The 27,796-nt window shown below is 42.4% G+C and overlaps 1 long non-coding RNA gene across 3 annotated transcripts; it reads right to left on the bottom strand.

Moving 5' to 3' along the window:
- Positions 1 to 27,796, bottom strand: LOC147363180 (uncharacterized). Of its 3 annotated transcripts, none has more exons than XR_015136820.1 (3): positions 27,105 to 27,796; positions 26,873 to 26,945; positions 1 to 2,002 (listed from the first exon to the last, which is right to left on the bottom strand). It is a non-coding gene; the product is annotated as an uncharacterized LOC147363180 (long non-coding RNA). The 3 variants fall into 3 exon arrangements; XR_015136818.1 differs by lacking the exon at positions 1 to 2,002 and adding an exon at positions 18,409 to 19,290; XR_015136819.1 differs by lacking the exon at positions 1 to 2,002 and adding an exon at positions 18,762 to 19,634.

Genomic DNA, 27,796 nt, shown 5'->3' with positions numbered 1-27,796 from the left:
TGTTTTGACTTTGCTATTTCAAGTCATTTAATTCTCATTTTCCATTTTCCCCTGATGCTATACAAATATGAATTTTCCATTTTACATTTTGGTTATTGGTAACTTTTTCAGTGGCTGGATTTCCAAATTGTCCAACATTCATGGAGATTTATGCCATATTTTAATCAGAATCACTTTGGAGCTTAGAAAGTTGGTAACATATTGTCATAAAAACAAAAAATTCAAACAATAAATAAATACCTTGGGTTCACACAAGTGTCATTCCTAAATGTGGATCTGACTTCTGTTTCTAGTGATAGCTGAGTAGAATGTAAATGCTTCAAATACATCTTATTTTTAGAAATGCTCTTTTTACTTCTGAATGTATCATAGGCGTGCTAATCACATTCTCTGACATGGAGTGAATTGCATTAAATAATTTCAAGTCCACCTGGGCAGTAGAATACTGTTTCTGGTTAAGGGGGTAAAACTTATTAGAGGTCATCCTTTCCAGAATAATCTGTTTAGTAGCAAGTGCAATTAAAACTGGATTCTTAATTATAATAATTTAAGAAATGGTTTACATAGAGAATTTATAACACAAGCAAAGAATCGCTGGACTTCTGGAGGTATTTCTACATGTATTCACAGTTCAGTTCAGTCACTCAGTCATGTCCGACTCTTTGAGACCCCATGAACCGCAGCATACCAGGCTTCCCTGTCCATCACCAACTCCCATAGTCCACCCAAACCCATGTCCATTGAGTCGGTGATGCCATCCAACCATCTCATCCTCTGTCGTCCCCTTCTCCTCCTGCCCTCAATCTTTCCCAGCATCAGGGTCTTTTCAAATGAGTCAGCTTTTTGCATCAGGTGGCCAAAGTATTGGAGTTTCAGCTTCAACATCAGTCCTACCAATGAACACCCAGGATTGATCTCCTTTAGGATGGACTGGTTGGGTCTCCTTGCAGTCCAAGAGTCTTCTCCAACACCACAGTTCAAAAGCATCAATTCTTCAGTGCTCAGCTTTCTTTATAGTCCAACTTTCACATCCATACATGACCACTGGAAAAATCATAGCCTTGACTAGACGGACCTTTGTTGACAAAGTAGTGTTTCTGCTTTTTAACATGCTATCTAGGTTGGTCATAACTTTCCTTCCAAGGAGTAAGCATCTTTTAATTTCATGACTGCAGTCACCATCTGCAGTAATTGTGGAGCCCAGAAAAATAAAGTCAGCCACTGTTTCCACTGTTTCCCCATCTATTTGCCATGAAGTGATGGGACCAGATGCCATGGTCTTCATTTTCTGAATGTTGAGTTTTAAGCCAACTTTTTCACTCTCCTCTTTCACTTTCATCAAGCAGGAACAGTTTTATCCCAAATTCAATTGACTTCTTGCTACCATCATCAATGAGGAGCCTGGATATGCTGAATGTATTTCTCTGAGCAGGAAACTCACTGGACCCTGAACAGTGTATAAAGACTCAGCTTCTCAGGAGCAGGATCAGCTGTGGTGTCCAGAAGATGAGCTGACGCCAGTATGGGCTCAAGAGGAAACGGCTTTGGAGCCTTGAGAAAGAAACCTTGAGGCCCTCAACCACAGGCACTGAGTCCTCTTCTTGGTAAACAGAGGTCAGGGCATCACTAGGACAGCCTCCCACAGCCTCTTCCTTCCTTCTGACTAAGGCAGCTTATGCCCCACAGTCCCTCCAGGAAAGGGCTGCCATGTCCCCCTGGAGCATCCACTGGTTTCCCTAGTATATTTCTTGTTGCTCAGCAGGCTGATCTCTGAGTGTCAGTTATGTCCAGATAGTTGATGTCTTTGATCAGCTCTCTGTGTCCTCATTGGCCCAGGAGGCAGGGCTGCTTGCACCACAGCTGAACTTACTGCACAGCCCTCTGCTTTTCTGGCCCCACTCAAATCTGGCAGATTCCATGTCACCTGGTCCATGAGCCAGACCAGCCCTCCTACGTGTGGACTATGTAGTGTCCAGAAGTCATAGAGGCTGTCAGACAATTCCTTCAAGAAAAAAAACACATATTCAACACCCTCAAAAGTGATATATATCCCAGTCCTATTTATGGGACACATGAGACCTCTCTTACCATTGGGGCAACTTTTCATGCAATTTGGTGTCAGCTGTTCATGTCCAGAAATATAATCTGGGCAGTATGTCCAACCAAGGGATGTACCACCACACAAAAACCAAAATATCACCAAGCAGCCCCAGAAAATTCCTAACTCATAGCAGGTGACTGCTTTGACACAATTTCTGAACTGGTGCTCCAGTTACAAGGGTTACACTGAAATTATCTATGCCTGTACCTACTGTTACCTGGTCCTTGTGTCAAAAGCACACCAAGGGGAAGTCAAGTCCACACACGTTGCATGTTTTGTTCAAAAGGCTTTCCTTATTTGCCTATCACCTTAAAGATTTTTTTAATTAATTAATTTATTTTAATTGGAGGCTAATTACTTTACAATTTTGTAGTGGTTTTTGCCATACATTGACATGAATTAGCCATGGGTGTACATATGTTCCCCATCCTGAACCCTCCTCCCATTACCCTCCCCATTCCACCCTCAGGGTCATCCCAGTGCACTAGCCCTGAGCAGCCTGTCTCATGCATCGAACCTGGACTGGCGATCTATTTCACATATGATAATATACATGTTTCAATGCTATTCTCTCAAATCATCCCACCCTCGCCTTCTCCCAGAGTCCAAAAGTCTGTTCTTTACATCTGTGTCTCTTTTACTGTCTCGCACATAGGGTCATCATTACCATCTTTCTAATATCCAAATACATGTATTGGTGTTTTTCTTTCTGGCTTACTTCACTCTGTATAACAGGCTCCAGTTTCATCCATCTCATTAGAACTGATTCAAATGCATTTTTTAAAATAGCTGAGTAATATTCCACTGTGTATATATACCACAGCTTTCTTATCCATTCATCAGCCGATGGACATCTAGGTTGCTTCCATGTCCTGGCTACTGTAAACAGTGCTGCAATGAACATTGGGGTACACATGTCTCTTTCAATTCTGGTTTCCTTGGTGTGTATGCCCAGCAGTGGGATTGCTGGGTCATATGGCAGTTTTTAGAACTGGACATGGAACAACAGACTGGTTCCAAATAGGAAAAGGAGTACGTCAAGGCTGTATATTGTCACCCTGCTTATTTAATTTATATGCAGAGTACATCATGACAAATGCTGGGCTGGAAGAAGCACAATCTGGAATCAAGATTGCCAGGAGAAGTATCAATAACCTCAGACATGCAGATGACACCACCCTTATGGCAGAAAGTGAAGAGGAACTCAAAAGCCTCTTGATGAAAGTGAAAGAGGAGAGTGAAAAAGTTGGCTTAAAGCTCAACGTTCAGAAAACTAAGATCATGGCATCTGGTCCCATCACTTCATGGCAAATAGATGGGGAAGCAGTGGAAAGAGTGTCAGACTTTATTTTTTTTCGGCTCCAAAATCACTGCAGATGGTGATTGCAGCCATGAAATTAAAAGACGCTTACTCCTTGGAAGGAAAGTTATGACCAAATCAGATAGCATATTAAAAATCAGAGACATTACTTTGCCAACAAAGGTTCATCTAGTCAAAGCTATGGTTTTTCCAATGGTCTTGTATGGATGTGAGAGTTGGACTGCGAAGAAGGCTGAGTGCTGAAGAATTGATGCTTTTGAACTGTGGTGCTGGAGAAGACTCTTGAGAGTCCCTTGGACTGCAAGGAGATCCAACCAGTCCATTCTAAAGGAGATCAGTCCTGGGTGTTCTTGGGAAGGAATGACGCTAAAGCTGAAACTCCAGTACTTTGGCCACCTCATGCTAAGAGTTGACTCATTGGAAAAGACTCTAATGCTGGGAGGGATTGGGGGCAGGAGGAGAAGGGGATGACAGAGGATGAGATGGCTGGATGGCATCACCGACTCGATGGACGTGAGTTTGGGTGAATGCTGGGAGTTGGTGATGGACAGGGAGGCCTGGCATGCTGCAATTCATGGTGTCACAAAGAGTCAGACACGACTGAGCAACTGAACTGAACTGAACTGATGGCAGTTCTATTTCCAGATTTTTAAGAAATCTCCACACTGTTCTCCACAGTGGCTGTACTAGTTTGCATTCCTACCAACAGTATAAGAGGGTTCCCTTTTCTCCACACCCTCTCCAGCATTTATTGTTTGTAGACTTTTTGATAGCAGCCATTCTGATTGGCATGAGATGGTACCTCATTGTGGTTTTGATTTGCATTTCTCTCAGAAGGCAATGGCAACCCACTCCAGTACTCTTGCCTGGAAAATCCCATGGATGGAGGAGCCTGGTAGGCTGCCATTCATGGGGTAGCTACAAGTCGGACATGACTGAGCAACTTCACTTTCACTTTTCACTTTCATGCATTGGAGAAGGCAATGGCAACCCACTCCAGTGTTCTTGCCTGGAGAATCCCAGGGACAGAGGAGCCTGGTGTGCTGCCGTCTGTGGGGTTGCACAGAGTCAGACACGACTGAGGCGACTTAGCAGCAGCAGCAGCAGATAATGAGTGATGTTGAGCATCTTTTCATGTGTTTGTTAGCCATCTGTATGTCTTTTTTGGAGAAATGTCTGTTTAGTTCTTTGGCCCATTTTTTGATTGGGTCGTTTATTTTTCTGGAATTGAGCTGCAGGAGCTGCTTGTATATTTTTGAGATTAGTCCTTTGTCAGTTGCTTCATTTGCTGTTATTTTGTCCCATTCTGAAGGCTGTGTTTTCACCTTGCTTATAGCTTCCTTCATTGTGCAAAAGCTTTAAGTTTAATTAGGTCTCATTTGTTTATTTTTGCTTTTATTTCCATTACTCTGGGAGGTGGGTCATAGAGGATCCTGCTGTGATTTATGTCAGAGAGTGTTTTGCCTATGTTTTCCTCTAGGAGTTTTATAGTTTCTGGTCTTACATTTAGATCTTTAATCCGTTTTGAGTTTATTTTTATGTATGGTGTCAGAAAGTGTTCTAGTTTCATTCTTTTACAAGTGGTTGACCAGTTTTCCCAGCACCACTTGTTAAAGAGATTGTCTTTTCTACATTGTATATTCTTGCCTTCTTTGTCAAAGATAAGGTGTCCATAGGTGTGTGGATTTATCTCTGGGCTTTCTATTTTGTTCCATTGATCTATATTTTTGTCTTTGTGCCAGTACCATACTGTCTTGATGACTGTAGCTTTGTAGTATAGTTTGAAGTCAGGCAGGTTGATTCCTCCCATTCCATTCTTCTTTCTCAAGGTGCTTTGGCTATTTGAGGTTTTTTGTATTTCCATACAAATTGTGATATTATTTGTTCTAGTTCTCTGAAAAGTACTGTTGGTAGCTTGATAGGGATTGCATTGAATCTATAGATTGCTTTGGGTAGTATACTCATTTTCACTATATTGATTCTTCCGATCCATGAACATGATATATTTCTCCATCTATTTGTGTCATCTTTGATTTCTTTCATAGTGTTTTATAGTTTTCTATACACAGGTCTTTTGTTTCTTTAGGTAGATTTATTCCTAAGTATTTTATTCTTTTCGTTGCAATGATGAATGGAATTGTTTCCTTAATTTCTCTTTCTGTTTTCTCATTGTGAGTGTATAGGAAAGCAAGGGATTTCTGTGTGTTAGTTTTATATCCTGAAACTTTACTATATTCATTAATTAGCTCTAGTAATTTTCTGGTGGAGTCTTTAGGGTTTTCTATGTAGAAGATCATGTAATCTGCAAACAGTGAGAGTTTCACTTCTTTTCCAATCTGGATTCCTTTTATTTCTTTTCTTCTCTGATTGCTGTGGCTAAAACTTCCAAAACTATGTTGAATGGTAGTGGTGAGAGTGGGCACCCTTGTCTTGTTCCTGACTTTAGGGGAAATGCTTTCAATTTTTCACCATTGAGGATAATGTTTGCTATGGGTTTATCATATATGGCTTTTATTATGTTTAGGTATGTTCCTTCTATGCCTGTTTTCTGGACGGTTTTTTCTCATAAATGGATGTTGAATTTTGTCAAAGGCTTTCTCTGCATCTATTGAGATAATCATTTGTTAATGTGGTGTATCATATTGATTGATTTGTGAACATTGAAGAATCCTTGCATTCCTGGGATAAAGCCCACTTGGTCATGATGTATGATCTTTTTAATAGTTGTTGGATTCTGTTTGATAGAATTTTGTTAAGGATTTTTTCATCTATGCTTATCAGTGATATTGACTTACAGTTTTCTTTTTTTTTGTGGCATCTTTGTCTGGTTTTGGTATTAGGGTGATGGTGGCCTCATAGAATGAGTTTGGAAGTTTACCTTCCTCTGCAACTTTCTGGAGGTGTTTGAGTAAGATGGGTGTTAGCTCTTCTCTAAATTTTTGGTAAAATTCAGCTGGGAAGCCATCTGGTCCTGGGCTTTTGTTTGTTTGAAGATTTCTGATTAGAGTTTCAATTGTGATTGGTCTGTTAAGATTTTCTATTTCTTCCTGATTCAGTTTTGGAAAGTTATACTTTTCTAAGAATTTGTCCATTTCTTCCAAGTTGTCCATTTTATTGGCATATAGTTGCTGATAGTAGTCTCTTATGATCCTTTGTAGTTCTGTGTTTTCTGTTGTGATTTTTCCATTTTCATTTCTAATTTTGTTGATTTGATTCTTCTCCCTTTTTTTCTTGATGAGTCTGGCTAATGGTTTGTCTATTTTATTTATCTTCTCAAAGAACCAGCTTTTATCTTCGTTGATTTTTGCTATGGTCTCCTTTGTTTCTTTTTCATTTATTTCTGCCATTACTTTTATGATTTCTTTCCTTCTACTAAAACTTGGTTCTTCATTTCTTCTTTTTCTAGTTGCTTAACTGTAGAGTTAGGTTATTTATTTGGTTTTTCTCTTGTTTCTTGAGATAAGCTTGTATTGCTATGAACCTTCCCCTTAGCACTGCTTTTACTGAATCCCATAGGTTTTGGGTTGTTGTGTGTTCATTTTCATTCATTTCTATGCATATTTTGATTTCTTTTGTGATTTCTTCTGTGATTTGTTTGTTATTCAGAAGCGTGTTGTTTAGCCCCCATATGTTTGTATTTTTCATAGTTTTTTTTTTTTTTCCCCTGTAGTTGACATCTAATCTTACTGCATTGTGATCAGAAAAGATACCTGGAATGATTTCAATTTCTTTGAATTTACCAAGGCTAGATTTATGGCCCAGGGTGTGATCTATTCTGAAGAAGTTTCCATGTACACTTGAGAATAAGGTGAAATTCATTGTTTGGGGGTTAGATGTCCTATAGATAGCAATTAGGTCTAAATGGTCCATTGTATCATTTAAAGTTTGTGTTTCCTTGCTAATTTTCTGTTTAGTTGATCTATCCATAGATGTGAGTGGGGTATTAAAGTCTCCCACTACTATTGTGTTACTGTTAATTTCCCCTTTCATACTTGTTAGCATTTGCCTTACATATTGCAGTGCTCCTATGTTGGGGGCTTATATATTTATAATTGTTATATCTTCTTCTTGGATTGATCCTTTGATCATTATGTAGTGTCCTTCTTTGTCTCTTTTCATAGCCTTTATTTTCAAAGTCTATTTTATCTGAATGAGTATTACTATTCCTGCTTTCTTTTGGTCTCCATTTATGTGAAATATCTTTTTCCAGCCCTTCACTTTTAGTCTGTAGGTGTCCCTTGGTTTGAGATGAGTCTCTTGTAGACAGCATATATAGGGGTCTTGTTTTTGTATCCATTCTGCCAGTCTTTGTCTTTTGGTTGGGTCATTCAACCCATTTACATTTAAGGTAATTACTGATAAGTATGATCCCGTTGCCGTTTACTTTGTTGTTTTGGGTTCGAGTTTATAAACCTTTTCTATGTTTCCTATCCAGAAAAGATCCTTTAGCATTTGTTGAAGAGTTGGTTTGGTGGTGCTGAATTCTCTCAGCTTTTGCCTGTCTGTAAGTTTTGATTTCTCCTTCATATTTGAATGAGATCCTTGCTGAGTACAGTAATCTGGGTTGTAGGTTTTTCTCTTTCATCACTTTAAGTATGTCCTGCCATTCTCTTCTGGCCTGAAGAGTTTCTATTGAAAGATCAGCTGTTATCCTTATGGGAATCCCCTTGTGTGTTATTTGTTGCTTTTCCTTTGCTCCTTTTAATATTTGCTCTTTGTGTTTGATCTTTGTTAATTTGATTAATATGTGTCTTGGGGTGTTTCACCTTGGGTTTATCCTGTTTGGGACTCTCTGGGTTTCTTGAACTTGGGTGGCTATTTCCTTCCCCATTTTAGGTAAGTTTTCAACTATTATCTCCTCAAGTATTTTCTCACAGCCTTTCTTATTGTCTTCTTCTGGCACTCCTATGATTTGAATGTTGGGGCTTTTGACATTGTCCCAGAGGTCCCTGAGGTTGTCCTCATTTCTTCTAATTATTTTTTTCCCCTCTCTGCTTCACTTATTTATATCATTCTATTTTCCACCTCACTTATCCTATCTTCTGCCTCAGTTATGCTACTGTTGTTTCCCTCCAGAGTGTTTTTTATCTCAGTTATTGCATTATGCATTATTGATTGACTCTTTTTTATTTCTTCTAGGTCCTTGTTAAACATTTCTTGCATCTTCTCAATCCTTGTCTTCAGACTATTTATCCATAACTCCATTTTGTTTTCAAGATTTTGGATCACTTTTACTATCATTATTATGAATTCTTTTTCAGGTAGACTCCTTATCTCTTCCTCTTTTGTTTGGTTTGGTGGGCATTTATCATGTTCCTTTACCTGCTGAATATTTTTCTGCCTTTTCATCTTGTTTAGATTGCTGTGTTGGGGATGGCCTTTCTGTATGCTGGAAGTTTGTGGTTCCTCATCATTTTGGAGGTTCCTCCCTGTGGATGGAGTTGGACGAGTGGCTTGTCAAGGGTTCCTGGTTAGGGAAGCCTGCATTGGTGTTCTACTGGGTGGAGCTGGATCTCCTCTCTCTAGAGTGCAATGAAGTTCAGTAGTGAGTTTTGAGGTGTCTATGGGTTTGGTGTGACTTTTGGCCGCCTATATTTTAATGCACAGAGTTATGTTCCTGTGTTGTTGGAGAATTAGGTTGATATGTTTTGCTCTGAAACTTGTTGGCTCTTGGGTGGAGCTTGGTTTCAGTGTAGGTATGGAGACTTTTGGATGAGCTCTTATTGCTTAATGTTCCCTGGAGTCAGGAGTTCTCTGGTGTTCTCAAGTTTGGGATTTAAGCCTCCTGCCTCTGGCTTTCAGTCTTATTCTTACAGTAGCCTCAAAATTTCTCCATCCATACAGCACCAATGATAAAACATCTAGGTTAATGGTGAAAAATTCTCCAAAGTGGGGGACACCCAGAGAGGTTCACTGAATTACATGGAGAAGAGAAGAGGGGGGAGGGAAATAGAGGTGACCAGCAGAATAGGGAGAATCAAAAGGGGAGAGAGCAGTCTAGCCAGTAATCAATTCCCTATGTGCTCTCCACAGTCTGGAACACTCAGAGAGGTTCACAGAGTTCCATAGAGAAGAGAAGAGGGAGGAAGGAGATAGAGTTGACTAAGAGAAGAAGAGGGGGAGTCAAAAGGAGAAAGACAGATCTAGCCAGTAATCAGTTCCCTAAGTGTTCTCCACAGGCTGGAACACCCAGAGAGATTCACACAGTTAAGTAGAGAAGGGAAGGGGGAGGGAGGAGATAGAGGTGACCTGGGAGAGAAAAAGGAGAGTCAAAAGGGGGAGAGCACAATCAAGCCAGTAATCACACTCCTAAGTAAAAATGGGTATTGAAGATTGGATTCTTAAAGGTACAAAATTGATAACAAAAACCAAAAAGCAGAGATTAAAAATCTCTGTTAGACTCTCAAAAATACAATATTAAAGAAATGAAACAAAATCACAAAAATTATAAAATATATATATATATATGAAATTTGCTTTAAAAATAGGGTCTTTCTCTTTTGCAAGGTAATAGTAGGTTATAAAAATGAAAATTAAAGGAGTAGTAGAGAACTTAAACATTTTTTAAATTTAAAAAATTTTAAATGATAATAGCAAAATATATCTAGGAATTTCTCTGAAGCTGTTGAGGGCAGTGTGGGGTCAGTTCAGTTTCAGATAGTTCCTTGTTCCAGCTTATACTTCTTCTCAAGGTCTATCGGCCCCTTCCAATGTAGTCAGTGCTAACTACAGGGTTTTAATCTGTTGCACCTGTCACTTCCAAAACGGTTCACTCTTCTTTGTTTATTTTGGCTTCCTCTGTTTGCAAGTCTCTTCAGTGTCTAATTTCTAACCTGACACAAGGGGGCGAAGGTGGTCACTTATTTAGGTTGACTTGTTTAGTTGTGCTGTGGGTAGGGAGGAACACCACAAACAAATATCACTGGTGTGTGTGGAGAGTGCTCACAGTGTCTGGGCCACACTGGGTTTGCCCCCACTCACGGTGTGTGTGCTTTCCCAGTCTACACTGCTCAGGCTCCAGGTTGCTCTGCAGAGGAACTGTCTAAAGCGGGCCCTGGGTTGCATGCACTTCCCAGGTCTAAGCCACTCAGGTTCAGGTTCTCGGGTACTCCACAAAGGCACAGACTTGGTTTGCCTGCGTTTTGTGCCCTTCCCAGGTCCGAGCAGCTCAGGCAACCAGGTGCTTGGCGAGTGTGCTCTCCCAGCTGAGTGGTGCATCTTATCACCTCCCCAGTCCCAGACCCTCGGTTTCTTGGGTGTGCAGCAAGAGTGCCATATCAGGTGTGCCATGTGTCTCCTCTGGGGGGCTGATCTCTGACTGCAACCCTCCTGGTGGATGTCAACCGTCCAGGATCTCAGGAAGACTTGGTTAGTAACTGAGAGCCTGCTCACAGTTTGGTGGAGGATGCCGTCTCTGGGGCCGAGATTGCCCCTTGCCTTCCGGCTCTGGCTGCTGCCTGCCTGCCTCCCTGCCTCCAGCTGGGGGATGGGCCAGTCCGCAGCCGGGTAGCTCTCCTCTGGTATTTGCTCAGTCCTTTGTTCTGCTAGCGGGCCCGGCAGTGCCTTAGGTTAGAGCTTTCTGCGGGAAAGTTCTCTCTCTCTCTCTCTTTTTTTCTCATTGGCTATCCCACAGTTTGGATTGCTATCTCACATTAGCTTCCTCAGATTGTCCTCAGGGCATTCAGGCCCAGTCCTTACCCTAAGCATGCAGCTCGCGCCTCCCTGTTCAGCCCCTGCTCGCTGATGGCGGATGTGAGCATCTGGGCTACTTCTCTTCTGGGAATTGCGGTTAGGTGTGTAATTTGTGGGTTTTGTTTTTTTTTCCTCCCAGTTATGTTGCACTCTGAGATTCCAAAACTCCCCACAGACCCGCTGGTGAGAGGGTTTCCTGGTGTTTAGAAACTTCTCCTCCTTCATGACTCCCTCCCCCGAACGGGTCTCCATCCCTAACTCTTTTGTCTCTCTTTTTATTTTTATATTTTATCCTACTTCCTTTCGAAGAGAATGGGCTGCTTTTCTAGGTGCCTGGTATCCTCTGCCAGCATTCAGAAGTTGTTGTGTAGAATTTGCTCAGCATTCAAATGATATTTTGATGAATTTGTGGGGGAGTAGGTGATCTCCCCATCCTATTCCTCTGCCATCTTAGGACCGCCCCCCCCCCACCTTAAAGATTTTGATGCTGAGAGGCTGGAAATTCATATCATGACTCCTCTCTCCTCCTCTTATTCTCTCTCTAAATATCTCTCTCTCTCTCTTTTTTTTTTTTATCTCTGCAAGTCTTTAACACAGATATATTTTCTCACATGTTTCTCATTATCTCTTCTTTTTTTTTTTATATATGTTCTGAGTTTAGTGAACTCCCAACACTAGAAGTGTGGTCACCAACACCACAAGTTTAGCTTGTGCATGCATGCTCAGTCACTTTAGTACTGTCAGACTGTTTTTGACACTATGGACTGTAACCTGCCAGGCTTCCCTGTTCATGGGATTCTCTAGGCACAAATACTGGAATGGGTTGCCATGCTGTCCTCCAGGGGGTCTTTCCAGCCCAGGGATTGAACCTGAGTCTCCTGCATTGCAGGCAGTATGTTTATCAACTGAGCCACCAGGGAAGCCCAGAAATTTAGTTTATACCAAGACAAATGATTGTACGCAATCTTGAAACATTATTGTATGTTTCAAACAAAAAGGTGTTGTATGCTTAAGGTTATTGTGACAAGCATTTATTTGCTATATTGTTATAAGAGAATTAAAGATTTCTCCTCTTTGTTGTTGCTCAGTCACTCAGTTATGTCCGACTCTTTGCCTCCCCACAGACTGCAGCATGCCAGTCTTCCCTGTCCTTCACCATCTCCCAGAATTTGCTCAAACTCATGTCCATTGGGTTGATGATCCCATCCAACCATCTCATCCTCTGCAGTTCCCTTCTCCTCCTGCCTTCAATCTTTCTCAGTATTAGGGTTTTTTCTAATGAGTCAGCTCTTTGCATCAGGTGGCCAAAGTATTGGAATTTCAGCTTCAGTATCAGTCCTTCCAATGAATATTCAGGATTGATTTCCTTTAAGATTGACTGGTTTGATCTCCTTGCAGTCCAAGGAACTCTCAAGAGTCTTCTCCAACACCACAGTTCAAAAGCATCAATTCTTCATTGCTTGGCCTTCTTCATGGTCCAACTCTCACATTCATACATGACTACTGGAAAACCATAGCCTTGACTAGATGGACCTTTGTCAGCAAAGTAATGTCTCTGCTTTTTATGTTGTCTAGGTTTGTCATAGGGAGAAGGCAATGGCACCCCACTCCAGTACTTCTGCCTGGAAAATCCCATGGATGGAGGAGCCTGGTAGGCTGCCATTCATGGGGTAGCTACAAGTCGGACATGACTGAGCAACTTCACTTTCACTTTTCACTTTCATGCATTGGAGAAGGAAATGGCAACCCACTCCAGTATTCTTGCCTGGAGAATCCCAGGGATGGGGGAGCCTGGTGGGCTGCCATCTATGGGGTCGCACAGAGTCAGACACGACCGAAGTGACTTAGCAGCAGCAGCAACAGCAGCATGTTTGTCATAACTTTTCTTCCAAGGATCAAGCATCTTAATTTCATGGCTGAAGTCACCATCTGCACTGATTTTGGAGCCCAAGAAAATACGTTTTTCACTGTTTCCATTGTTTCCCCATCTGTTTGCCATGAAGTGATGAGGCCAGATGCCATTATCTTAGTTTTCTGAATGTTGAGCTTTAAGCCAGATTTTTCACTCTCCTCTTTCACCTTCATCAAGAAGCTCTTTAGTTCCTCTTCGTTATGTGCCATAAGGGTGGTGTCATCTGCATATATAAGGTTATTTGTATTTCTCTTTATATTTATAAAATAATAATATTATTTTGACACAATTATGTGAAATAATAGATTTCTATACATTCTAATAACTGGTTTTATATTTCACATAGGCTGTGAGGATTCCAGGATAGAGAGGCAATCTTGGGTTCAAGATGTTTCTGACTGACTGGGAAAATGGTATGTAATGTGAGTAACATCTGTACAAGGAAGTTGCTAGCAATTTATCAAGGTCTATAGTTTTTTCTTAAACTTATAATATCTTCTTATCTCTTCCAGGGAGCTCAGATATTATCTATTTTTAATGTATGTATTTATTTTTAATGTCTGATTCTTATTATCTGCTTGGTCTAATCACTGTTTTACAGAAGCCAACCTGAAAATTTCTGGATGCACTGAAAAATGGGTTCAGCTGATGTGTCAGAGAGTGTTTGGACTTCAGGTCATCCCTGGATTCTGCTCAAAAGTGACTGAGATGCGAAGTTCACTCCTATGAGCCCAGTGCTTCCTTAAGGCAGAAAATCACCATTCTCACTTACTCATGAAGGCAGTGTATTTCTCTTTTATAAGATAAGGAAAGGCAAAAAATACTTTATCCATCCCTTATGTTTTTCCTGTTCTGAACCTTTCATCTGAGTTAATGGGAGATGAAAAGAAATGGTTACAGAGAATTTAGTTGATTTTAGATATCAGTTTAAGTCATTCAATTTGATGTTTTTTTCATAGTGCATTGACTATTCCTTTCATATAATTATAAGAACTTTTAAATTCCTGAAATCATGGACTATGTAAGAAAAAGCATTAAATTTGAGAATTCTGTTCATAGTTTCCATTTTTTTTTTCAGATACACCTCCTTACCGAGATGAAAAATTGGAGAAAATTATTTCCTTTGCAATCCTGGTATACCATACAAATTCTCATTCAAAGGCAGCAGCATCAACTAGAACTTAAGGGACTAGAATCTGGATTTGTTCCCAGATTCTTCCCATGTTCTCCACTCCCTATTTCTCAGTGAACTAGACATTCTTATAGGGCCAAAGCAGGAAAAACTTCCCATGTGTTCAGTGGAAATATTATTAAACCTTCAGAGGAGCTGTGCCTGTTTAGGAAAACATTTTTTGAGTACAAGAGTGAGTGTTGAGTGAAGATCCTGAAGGAGTTGAAGATCTTAGAGGGCATAGAAAGCCTGGGCAAGCACTGCAGTGAATTTATTGTCTTACTTTGTCCAGTTCATCTATGGGTGAGCGGGATACAGCACATAGCTTACATATCAACACAGAAGACCTTTATTTCACTACGCTCAAGCTGACCCCTCCCACCCTCGTCTTGGTTCTGTCCACACTGCTGCCCCCACATGGAAATTATGCATGTTGTTCCCCAAGGAGGACCTTCCCTTGCAAGTCTGAGATAAAGGCTCAGCTCTGGTCTTGCTCTGACTTATCAGGACTCCTCAGTTCACACTTCTGAACATGAAGTTCCCTGCTCAACTCCTGGGGCTCCTCCTGCTCTGGGTCCCAGGTAAGGATGGAGGGGCATGAGAAGGAGGATGGGAGTGAGCTCTAGGGCAGCACTGCTCTCCGTGTGTGTTCTCTGCATATTAGATGTGTGTGACTTGTCCTGCAGATGGGCATGGGATGCTTAGATCTGTTAGAGTGAGGAAGGTTCCAGAAGGAAGAAAGTCCTGTGTTCTGGTCAAGTTGGTGACAGGGAGGTGGGGATGGCGTGGGTGATGTTTAGTGGTCTCTTTAAACTTTACAGATGTCAGATTAACTATTGTTATTGTACAATTTTGCTGTATGACTCAAAATCACAGAAAATGAGAGTAAAACAAAGTAGTACTAACATTTCAGCTAAAATAAATAAGAAAATGGAAATAATGAAAATGGTTGCTTTCTTAAACAGTTGCTTTGTAACTTTCTAATTCTCTGTTTCTTTTAGGATCCAGTGGGGATGTAGTGCTGACCCAGACTCCACTCTCCCTGTCTGTCATCCCTGGAGAGATGGCCTCCATCTCCTGCAAGTCAAGTCAGAGCCTCCTGCATAGTGATGGAAAAACCTATTTGAACTGGTTTCAACATAAACCAGGCCAGTTTCCACAGTGACTTATCTATCAGGTTTCCAACTGTGACACTGGGGTCTCAGACAGGTTCACTGGCAGTGGGTCAGGGACAGATTTCACACTTAGAATCAGCAGAGTGCAGACTGAGGATGCTGGCATCTATTACTGTTTTCAGCATACATATGATCCTCCCACAGTGATACAGCCCTGAACACAAACCTCCTTCCCTGGGTGGCTCAGCTGGTCAAAGTACAGCTTTTCTGGGGAACTGACAGCAGATGCTCTGAGTCTGTGTAAGAAGAAGACGGTGGAGATCTCAGAGGAATAGTTTGCAGTGAGGGCTCTGGACCATGAGTGTCTTGTCTACATCTCAGGCATCACGTGTTTGGGAGGATTAAGGGGTGCTCTGAATACATGTCTATTGTTACCTATGACTTTCTTCACAAAATAAGTTCCTTGATCCAATGGCCTCTCTTATGGGCAAACCACAGGTTCTGTGAATCTGTAGACCGTAATACTGGCTGAGGCTAGAAGGGCAGGGAAGGGTAAACTCTACACAGATTACAGCTAATCCCAGGAATGATGCATCACAACTCCTCAAGGAGGAAGTGATACGGAAACAAAGTACCACCATGTGGCTGCTGGTGTTGATCCCTAAAGCTGAGAACATTGATAGGTGACAGTTTTGGATCTGTACTGATAGGGGTGGCAGACACAATGGATATGGTGGGGGCGGGGCATGTGGAGGTGGTGTACATAGTGGATGTGGGCTCCTGTTGTTGGATGTTTGCACAGCCTCCATCCATGTCACCTGGACCTCTGTGTTCATGGACATGAAGAGCAAATACTGTGATAGTTATGTCCTGTTCTGGGGCCAGTGACTGAGCTGCCTGAGATGTAAGAACTCATCTGCTCAGAGATGTAAAAACCTTTCAGTGCTTGGTTATTAGGTGTCTGGTCTGTGGTCGCTGCTCTGTAGAACGTTGATTAAATGAGTTGCAATTACATCATGCCCACTTCCTTGGGTTTATCTACATTCCTTTTCCCCAGACTGCTGATCTCTGATCTGCCAATCTTCTCTTTGATTAACCAGCTACCCTGAAATTGCTGTAAACTCTTATCTTGGGCCACTTCTCTGTCCAGTTTAAGATGATGTCTATGTGCACTGTTGAAATACCTGCTAGCTTAACATCTTGTTTCACACCTGCCATTAATTGGGCTGTAGCTTGGAAATTATACATCTTTGTTCAAACCAACACATGATGTCAACTTAGCCTTGGAGAAAGCCTGGATACTTTTCACTTTGTTTTCCCGTGTGGAATTAGCTGATTCACCACTCCCATAAAGCCCAAATATAAGGTGATAGGGGAACCTGAGATACCTGTCCATTAAGATGAAGTGCGCCTGTTGAATTTGCTTAGATCCAATCCTATAAGAACCACCTCCAGCCTAAGATAGATTGCCACTGAGACCCATCCATACTGAGACTCTGTTGGATCTGAAATTCAAAGGTTTTAACAGGCAGCTCAATCACATAGCTACTTATTGTTTTATAGACTAGTGTATAGAGGTCTCTGACATTCTGGGATCTGATTTTTTATCAATGCTAGTTTTTCTGTTTGTTTTTGATCACAGTATGGTTTTTTACTAGAACCCTAGAAATCTATGATGTGACTATATACCAGCAATTTTCAGACTGTGCACACAGCATCGTTGTCTAACACAGATGCAGCCTCACCACGTGATGTGGTCCAAATGGTGGAGCCAATCACAGTGCTGCCTGAGCCTGATGCAGAGTCCTTTCCTGCCCTGCACCCACGTGATGGAGCAGCACTCGCAGCAGCAGATGGATGGGATGGAGTGATGTACTCATTGAGGTCATGTGTTGTCTCAACACTCCACAGAAGCATCAAAAATACTGTATTTCACTGTTAGTGGCCCTAGGAACAAGATATAGCTTGTTGGTATCTAAAAGGATAAGCCAGCATGCCTTAGACATGTGGATCCCCAACATAGTAATGTGGCAGGCTCATGAATTTTGGAGACTTACATTTCACCTTGTGGAAGACATATATTTTTGCAAGTCAACCTGAGTCTTAGCAATTTCTTGCTGGTCAGGTCTACTTAGTGTATTGTTCAATAAGGCTTGTGTAGTGGAATTCAGTGTAGAATGTTCAGATCATCAAGGTTTCCTCAGCCTACACTGTGACAGAGACAAAGACAGTTAACAACACAATGAGACAGTACTGGAGATATGATCAATTTCAGGTGCATCGTAGGTGAATACAGACTATACCAGGGATGTCTTAGATCCTATGTCTTCACTCTGCTGCTTTGCCAATGTATGCAATCAAGTAAGGACAGAACTCTTTCAAGGTATTATGTCACAAACTGCCACTAGATGGCAGACAAACACCACAATAAACACATGTCCTTGGCTAGATGTAGGAAATACTAAGAAAGTTAACAATGATACTGTCCCATTTTCAACATGAAGCCCTCAATGCTTGAACGGATTCAGATGTGACCTGGGGAAGAGCTGCAGCTATGCTGAGTGGTGCAGAAACCCTCCGTGTGTCCTGCGCACTGTGGCTATAAGGGTGACGTTGGCCCCGCCCCGTTGAGATGGTTGTGTCCTCAGAGCCCATCTCTACCTTCTAAGCAGGATCAATCTCAGGAGACCATATTTCCAGAGCTGCTGATGCTGACCTTGTTGGCTAAAGATTTGAAACTGGACTTCATGGACATCCTCAGGTACAATTTAATCACAACCCACTTGTAAAGATAACTTTGGAATCTGTCCTTCCCATCTAATTTCAATCCACAGTGAAGCTAAAAATGTGGCAGAAACTCTGGTCACAGCCATAGCGGCCTCCCCCTTCTGCTCAATCCCCACTTCTGCCCTGCTGTGCATGGAGCCTGCATGTGCATGGTACATGAGTAAATGTGTGAAGCCTTCCTAAGGCCTAAGCTCTGGACTTTTCTGATCATTTGAACTTAAAATTTTTAAGTTTTGATTCTTTGAACTTGAATCAATATAAATGGGTAGAAAGTTGAAAATAACACATTTCACCCCAAAAACCATCAAATCACAGGAAATATTAAGGAATCGTTGTTTAAAATAAATCAGGTTTTAAAACTGGATAAACATAACAATTGTAGGCCTCAGATTGTCTAACTCAGCACAATTCTGACATGAAAGTTCATAATTTCATAAAATTTTCCAAAAGTTTAAATTGAAATAATTAAAACCCCTTAACCTGAAGCATAAATTAAATCTGTAAATAATCTTTGTGATGAAACTTTGAATATTATTTTGTTCAGGAATGGGAGAAGAAGAAAAAAAGGATGAGAGAACGTACACACACTCAACCCTCACATTCACACACTCAAACATAGTCTCTCAAGCATTATCTAACAAATAGAATACTGGCGAATTTGGTAACAGAAATGGTCTACATGCTGTATTAACATACATTTCAAAATCCCTTCCATATTCTACACTATAAGATTTTCATCATCTGTAGAGACCGAGTAGTGCTTTCATGGGAATTTTAGAGAACAATTCCTAGGGAATAAAAGGTACTAAACTCTACCAAGTAACACTTTTCTGATCTAACAGTGGTCTATGTAACAACTGATCTCCGAGTCCTCAAGGACATAGAAAACACAAAAACCACTGTGAGCAGACTGGCTTCCCGCTGTGTGTTGTAGACACAGCTTCTCTGTCTTTGCAGCCACAACAGGAGGGTTTGGGGACTCCCTCGTCTCGTAACACTGATGGCAGAGGTGGTTTCATCTTCATCCACCATTTCCTCCTGCCTGTCCTCTCTGCAGCTCACAGCAACTCCAGAGGATGTGGCCTCGGTCTTCATCCTACTTTGGAGAGCGCTGATCTTCCTGGATTTGGACTGATCCTGGCTTTTGAGTTCATCCTGGTCAAACTCCAACCCCAGGGACATTCTTTCTAACTGGAGAAAGAATTGGTAACTGTTGGTGAGATGACCAGGACTGGCGTCCCTGGATATATGAATGGCTTCCTCAGCTCCTTCCAGCTCAACACCCTGCTCTGATCCAGCAGTGGCTCCACCCCCAGGATGGACACCCACCACTTTTGCTGCAACATCCCATCCTGGGCTCCCATCAGGCCTGTGTCCATGCCCTGCCCACACTGTGTGGCTCCAGTCTCGTGTGCAAGGCTTCCATCTTCACCTTCCCAAGGTTGTCTTCCTCCCACTTCTTGAGCCCCATCACCCTGTACCTGCCCTGAGAGCTGCCAGCTCTTAGGACGTGGGGGTGGGGGAAACACGCAGAGCTGGAAACAAATGGATTCAGAGACATAAAATCAATCATTGGCCGGGAGAGGACCATAGGTCCTCCACCTATGGGATTCTCCAGTCAAGAATACTGGAGTGGGTTGCCATTTCCTTCTCTAAGGATCTTCCCAACCCAGGGATTGAACCCAGGTCTCCCACATTGCAGGCAGAAGTTTTAACCTCTGAACCACCAGGGAAGCCCCCTTGAAGGCAGTAGCTTGGGTTAAAGGGAAAGAAAGACATGAACAGTCCTTCAAGGAGGTTAGGCCACACAGAGCATGGATGTGTATAAAGGTGTTCAGAGTTAGAACATAGCTGAAAATTGTCAGGTATGGAGGGACTAAGTCCCTGCCTTGGTGGCCTTGGAGGACATGTTGGGACAGAGCAGTCAGTATGGAGGTCACAGTGCTCAGCTGGGATAACAGGAAGCAATGGAGATGCTTGGAATCTGGGCGCTTACTAACCAATTGTGACACACACATTTTACTGCTCTTCTACCTCACTGCCTCTCTGACTGGTGGTGATGACAATTTCTCCCACCAAGAATATCAGGGAATCCAGCAAGAGGAAGCCTCTGTGGCTCCAATAATATCCACTGGTATCAAATAAAAGGAGCCTGTTTAATTCCTTTGAGTGTCGTACCTGATCCAGACCCTGTCTTAGAAGGAGAGAGACCAAGAAAGCATGTCATGGATCCTGAAGAAATCAAAAGAAACCTGTACTCACTGGACAATGGACTGACTGTGTCCTGTGACCCCCAGGGGGAAGTAATTCTCTGAGGCAAGTGTGTGCTGCCTGTGGGACCCAGACCCGGGCACTCCCAGCCCCTAAGCTGTTACTGAGCTCAGCCAGCCCTGCAGCCTCGTCCAGCCCTGCCACTCCCTGCTGATTTACATGTTTTCAGAGCACAGCCCACTGCCCTGGACACTTCCTCATAGTCTGGTCACAGCCTGGGCAGGAGTCCGTGTCCTGATCAGAATGCACAGTGAACATGAGGGCCCCCAGGCAGCTCCTCGGTCTCCTGCTGCTCTGGCTCCCAGGAAAGGAGGGAGAACACTGGGGGTTTGTTCAGTCCAGTGTGGTCAGTACTGCCTGGCCCTTCAGGGAAGTCCTCTTATAACTTGATTAATCCTGTGGAGATATGTTTTTGTGTTTCCAATCTCATCTGCCAGGTGTGACCTCCAGATGATTCAGTCTCTATCTTCCCTGTCTGCATCTCTAGGAGACAGAGTCTCCATCACTTGTCGGGCCAGTCAAAGCGTTAGAAATAATTTACAGTGGTAACAAGAGAAACCAGGGAAAGCTCCTAAGTTCCTCATCTATGACAGAACCAGTGTGTACACAGGGGTCCCATCCCATTTCAGTGGCAGTGGATCTGGGACAGATTATACCTTCACCACCAGCAGCCTGGAGGCTGATGATTTTGCAACTTATTACTGTAAACAGGATAACAGTAGACCTCCCACAGTATTACACACCCAAACATAAACCAACCAGGAGAGCAGATGGGTGAGGCTGGGCTGCCCTAGCTCCTCTAGGTACCTTCATCTGCTCAGAGCATTTCTCAAATGCAGCCACATATGCAAGCTACTGATTTATGAAAAATAGTCCTATATAATCTATATGCAGATGCATATGTACCTATTTGCTATATTGATGTTTGGCACATATTATATATCATGAATTCAAGTCCAACAGTGGGTCTGTGACTCCCTTGGACACACATACAGGCATTATAAGCATTTACACAGAATAGACATGTAACTTAAATAAACTGACAGGAATCTGATTATATTCCATCCTAACATTAGTGTGTAGGACTAAATATAGTACTTGCTCCATCTAGGGGAATTTTCTTTTTATTCCTTGTATCTAAAACTCCCATCAAATTAATATGTTGTCTTTAAAATATTTCTAAGTCTGTAGGAATCCAGAGGGAATGAGTGGAAACAAGTTTTCTAATGTTAAAAGTTAAATATTTGCATCCTGTGAAATTCACATTCATGGTGTGTTGACAATGATCCCTTGAATTCCAAGTAGATTTTTGTTTCATTTGAGGCACAATCTTATTGATAACTTCATCAAACAGGTCATAGAATTTGTGATTTATGGAGATAATGACAAGTAAGAAACCTACTCATAAAGAAACACAATAGAACCAAAGATGTTTCCTCTTTTATTTATACACTTGATCTTAGCCAAAAGGCCAAGAGGCGATTCCTCTTTATATTTATAATATAATAAAATATTTGGTGCTATTACCTGGAATAATAGATTTCTAAACATTCTAATAAACAGCTTCAGACTTCACATAAGGCTGTAAGGATTCCAGAATAGACAGCCAATCTATGGGGGGAAAGTATTCGTAATTGACTAGGATAAGTATTCCTAGTGAGAGCATTTATTTTTTATTCATGTATTTATTTTTAATATCTGACTCTTATTCTCTGATTGATCAGGCCTTGCTCTAGAAGGATAAATATGCAAATTTCTGGAAGCACTGAAAGATGGGACAGCTAGTACTTCAAAGTGCATTTGGACTTTGGGGATCCCTGGCTTCTGGCCAAAAGTAACTAAGTACATGAGTTCACTCCTGTGAGGCCAATGCTTCCTTAAGGCAGAAAATCACTGTTCTCACTTACCTATGCAGCCGTGTATTTTTATTGTAAGATAAGGAAGGGCCACTAAATACTTCATTCATCTCTTGTGTCTTTTCTATTCTGAATTTTCCATTTGTGTTAACCAGAGAGGAAAAGAAGTAGTTACTGAGAATTTAGTTGGTTCAGATATCAGTATATGTGATTTAATTTGATGTTTTCTTTTCCAGAGTGTCTTGAATATCTTTTTCAAAATTATAGGAATCACTTTTGACTTTAAGTGTGAAGTGTTAGTTGCTCAGTGGTGTCTGACTCTGTGCGACCCCATGGACTGAAAGCCCACGAGGTTCCTCTGCCCATGTAATTCACCAGGCAAGAATACTGGAGTGGGTTCCATTTCCTTCTCCAGCAGAAGACGTAGGCTTAGGGATCAAACCCACATCTCCTACATCTCCACATTGGCAAGCGGTTTCTTTACTACTAGTGCCACCTGAAAGCCTCTTTTCCTTGGTTTATTGATCCTTACTGAAGGGAAATAAGAGTAACTATGCTAAAGCATAGTTAAAGAATAGCAAGAAGAGATAAGAAAGCCTTCCTCAGCAATCAATGCAAAGAAATAGAGGAAAACAACAGAATGGGAAAGACTAGAGATCTCTTCAAGAAAATTAGAGATACCAAGGGAACATTTCATGCAAAGGTGGGCTCAATAAAGGACAGAAATGGTATGGACCTAACAGAAGCAGAAGATATTAAGAAGACATCTGGCAAGAATACACAGAAGAACTGTACAAAAAAGATCTTCACGACCCAGATAATCACGATGGTGTGATCACTGACCTAGAGCCAGACATCCTGGAATGTGAAGTCAAGTGGGCCTTAGAAAGCATCACTACGAACAAAGCTAGTGGAGGTGATGGAATTCCAGTTGAGCTATTCCAAATCCCGAAAGATGATGCTGTGAAAGTGCTGCACTCAATATGCCAGCAAATTTGGAAAACTCAGCAGTGGCCACAGGACTAGAAAAGGTCAGTTTTCATTCCAATCCCAAAGAAAGGCAATGCCAAAGAGTGCTCAAACTACCACACAATTGCACTCATCTCACACGATAGTAAAGTTTGCTCAAAATTCTCCAAGCCAGGCTTCAGCAATACATGAACCGTGAACTTCCTGATGTTCAAGCTGGTTTTAGAAAAGGCAGAGGAACCAGAGATCAAATTGCCAACATCCTCTGGATCATGGAAAAAGCAAGAGTGTTCAAAAAAAACATCTATTTCTGCTTTATTGACTATGCCAAAGCCTTTGACTGTGTGGATCACAATAAACTATGGAAAATTCTGAAAGAGATGGGAATACCAGAGCACCTGACCTGCCTTTTGAGAAATCTGTATGCAGGTCAGGAAGCAACAGATAGAACTGGACATGGAACAACAGACTGGTTCCAAATAGGAAAAGGAGTACGTCAAGGCTGTATATTGTCACCCTGCTTATTTAACTTCTAGGCAGAGTACATCATGAGAAACGCTGGGCTGGAAGAAGCACAAGCTGGAATCAAGATTGCTGGGAGAAATATCATAAGCTCAGATATGCAGATGACACCACCCTTATGGCAGAAAGTGAAGAGGAACTCAAAAGCCTCTTGATGAAAGTGAAAGAGGAGAGTAAAAAAGTTGGCTTAAAGCTCAACATTCAGAAAACTAAGATCATGGCATCCGGTCCCATCACTTCATGGGAAATAGATGGGGAAACGGTGGAAACAGTGTCAGACTTTATCTTTTTGGGCTCCAAAATCACTGCAGATGATGATTGCAGCCATGAAATTAAAAGACACTTACTCCTTGGAAGGAAAGTTATGACCAACCTAGATAGCATATTCAAAAGCAGAGACATTACTTTGCCAAAAAAGGTCCGTCTAGTCAAGGCTATGGTTTTTCCTGTGGTCATGTATGGGTGTGAGAGTTGGACAGTGAAGAAAGCTGAGAGCCGAACAATTGATGCTTTTGAACTGTGGTGTTGGAGAAGACTCTTGAGAGTCCTTTGGACTGCAAGGAGATCCAACCAGTCCATTCTGAAGGAGATCATCCCTGGGATTTCTTTGGAGGGAATGATGCTGAAGCTGAAACTCCAGTACTTTGGCCACCTCATGTGAAGAGTTGACTCACTGGAAAAGACTCTGATGCTGGGAGGGATTGGGGGCAGGAAGAGAAGGGGACCACAGAGGATGAGATGGCTGGATGGCATCACTGACTGGATGGACATGAGTCTGAGTGAACTCCGGGAGTTGGTGATAGACAGGGAGGCCTGGTGTGCTGCAATTCATGGGGTCGAAAAGAGTCAGACACAACTGAATGACTGAACTTAACTGAACTGATGCTAAAGCCTGTTATAAGAATTAAATAAATGAATACATACAAAGTACCGTATGACTAATTAAGTTTATAAATGAAAGTGAAACATGAGTGAAAGTGTTAGTCGCTCATTCGTGTCTGATTCTTTGCAACCCCATGAACTGTAACCTGCCCGGCCCCTCTGTCCATGGAGTTCTCCAGGCTCTCACTCAGTAAATACTTGTTATCAATGTCAATTTGCTTCATCTTGTAATTATGTAGATACAATCTTTCCCATCATATTTTTATTTCAGATCATTCCATAGATTGTCATTATCTTCTGAAACTCCCACTTTGTCAAGTGGTGGAATAGCTTATTTCCTACAACCTAAAAAGAAGTGTACACATTTGGAAAAAGAAATATATATATTTGTTGTGAGGTTTAGTTGGTCAGTCATGTCTGACTGTTTGTGACACCATGAACTACAGCCTACTAGGCTCCTCTGTCCAAGGGATTTCCCAGATAAGAATACTAGAGTGGGTTGTCATTCCCTTCTCCAGAGGATCTTCCCCTTAGCAGGGATCGAACCCATGCTTCCTGCACTGACATTGGCAGGTGGAGTCCTTACATAGACATCAAAGGGGCTCCAGGTAAGAGGGAGTTTGATCCCATTTTTAATATTTGTTCATCAACACCTCTCAGTCTATTCTCCTTTTTTCCATTTTGCCTCATATGTGTGCAACTGCCACAGGGAAACTCAAAACTCACAAACCCAGGTCCATACAAGGTCCCTCCACAGCCCTACAAAAGCCCAAACTTCTGCTTCTCTCCATCCATCCTGGCCCCACTTGTGCCCATCTTACTCCACCTGGAATTTCCTTATGTCAGTGATAATCTTTCTCAAAAAATCTAGATGTGGGGACTGTCTGGAAGCTCAAGATAATTCTTAATAATTAATTCTATCTCATTTCCAGAGATTGACAGCATACTGGTAAAGAGAGAATGTACTGAAAAGCTAAGAAATAGTGACGCCTAGGGACCTGAGCCTAATTTAACCCTCTTTGCTGCTGCTGTTGCTGCTAAGTCGCTTCAGTCGTGTCCGACTCTGTGCGACCCCATAGACGGCAGCCCACCAGGCTCCGCCATCCCTGGGATTCTCCAGGCAAGAACACTGGAGTCGGTTGCCATTTCCTTCTCCAATGCATGAAACTGAAAAGTGAAAGTGAAGTCACTCAGTTGTGTCCAACTCTTCGGAACCCCCTGGACTGCAGCCTACCAGGCTCCTCCATCCATGGGATTTTCAAGGCAAGAGTACTGGAGTGGGTTGCCATTGCCTTCTCCATTAACCCTCTTTAATGTCCCTTAAACACATTTCTGTCTCAGTAACAGCTGCTCACAAACCGAACACCTCAAAGAAAGGAGAAGGTGGAGGCCTCAAGTCAAACACAGCTTTCAACAGTATCTCTGACCCTGATTCCCTGGAGGAAACAGCTGCTCAGCTGAGCCCCCAGGGGAGGGGTATGTGTAGGAAAGTACAGGGAGGCTATTCCCACCTCCTTCCAGGGCTCCCCATCATTTCCTCCTCCCCAAGCTTCTCCTGCACTGAGAGGAGCAGCTGCTCTGACCCTGATTCCCTGGAGGAAGCAGCTGCTCAGCTGAGCCCACAGGGGAGGGGTGTGTTTAGGAACGTAATGTACAGTTCCCGTTGAAGGTTCTGTGCACCGAAGTCACGTGCAGGGTCCCCAGTCTCCACACTGGGCACATTTTTCTCAGCAATAAAATTAGTCTCCAAGGACCACAGAGAAGGTTGGATCCTGATTAGCACAAAGTCCTCAGGTAGAATGGGGGAAGGGCCACACCTGGGAGAGGAAATGAACCAGGAAGAGCAAGGAATCACCAGGCTGAGGGCCAGCCTCAAAGTCATGTCTCCCTGATTGGATGAAAGTGATAAACACCTAACGTTTTGCCAGAATCAAAAGTAAATTATTTATGAGTGACAAAAATCATTCCAGAGTCTAAAATCATCTTTAATATTTTTAGGGAAATTATGTCCATTAATTTACATTTACATTAAGTGTATACGCTACAGCCTCACTTTTATTAAAACACTGAGGCATATATTATCAAGGGCAAAAATACTCAGTTTGAGAGAAGGTAATCAACATAGGTGGAATAAAATAGACATTGAGACAGAGCCAAAGGATCTGTAGCTATGAGGGAAATTACTTTTGTATGCTTATCATATTAAGTGATAAGATGCAGAATAGTTTCATGAAGCCACAAACTTTTAGAAATGACCAAGAAGAATTAGATACCTGCATTAACAAGAGACTTGACTGATCTTCTTCCAGCGCTTGGTTGCTTTGGGTCCAGTCAGTGGTAGATACTCTGCAAAATGTTAACATCACACCAGGTTATAATTGCATCATGCCCACATCCTTAGGTTTAGCTGCACCCTAAGGATATTTCAGTCATTGTTCAGGTTACATATACTTAAAACTGTATAAAATTTTACATGGAACTATATATAGGTAAAAAACAACCTACCTGAATAAGGCACGTTCACTTTTTTCCTTCATAACTACTCTTCCGTATTTGTATTCACGCTAAGTTCCCCTCTTCCCCAGTTCCTCCTGGGGCTGCTGTGCTGACTCCGTCCCCTCCCTCTGGTCTGCAGTCGTGGAAAGAGGCATCTCCATCTCCTGCAAGGCCATCCCATCTCATCCATAGAAATGAACACACCTGTCCTCCCTCCTTCCAGAACAAACCACACACTCTCCTCACCCACTGACACAGGGGTCCCCCAGGCTCCTGGGGTCCCATCCTGGCTCAGTGGCCATGGATCTGGGATGGATTTCATACTCACACTCACCACTGTGGAGACTGGGGACCCTGAATGTGACTTCTGTGCACAGAGCCTTCAATGGGAACTGTACATTACGTTCCTAAACACACCCCTCCCCTGTGGGCTCAGCTGAGCAGCTGCTTCCTCCAGGGAATCAGGGTCAGAGCAGCTGCTCCTCTCAGTGCAGGACAAGCTTGGGGAGGAGGAAATGATGGGGAGCCCTGGAAGGACTCCCAGGGAATAGCCTCAGGTCCCGAGCCCAGGAGTCTCTGTCATGAGCTCCCTGGGGTCTGCACCGCTGGTTGAGATGCTCACAGACAGCTCCATGCTGACTCTCCCTTAGTTCTCAGCATCACTGATCCTAGAGGACCGGCCATCTGCCCTCTAGCCCCAG

The sequence above is a fragment of the Bos grunniens genome, chromosome 11, assembly GCF_055505025.1.
Source record: "Bos grunniens cultivar Pamir isolate PY7600 chromosome 11, Bosgru_T2T1.0, whole genome shotgun sequence".
Lineage (NCBI taxonomy): Eukaryota > Metazoa > Chordata > Mammalia > Artiodactyla > Bovidae > Bos > Bos grunniens.
The sequence above is the reverse complement of the archived record's forward strand: the minus strand, read 5'-3'. Positions and strand labels throughout refer to the sequence as shown.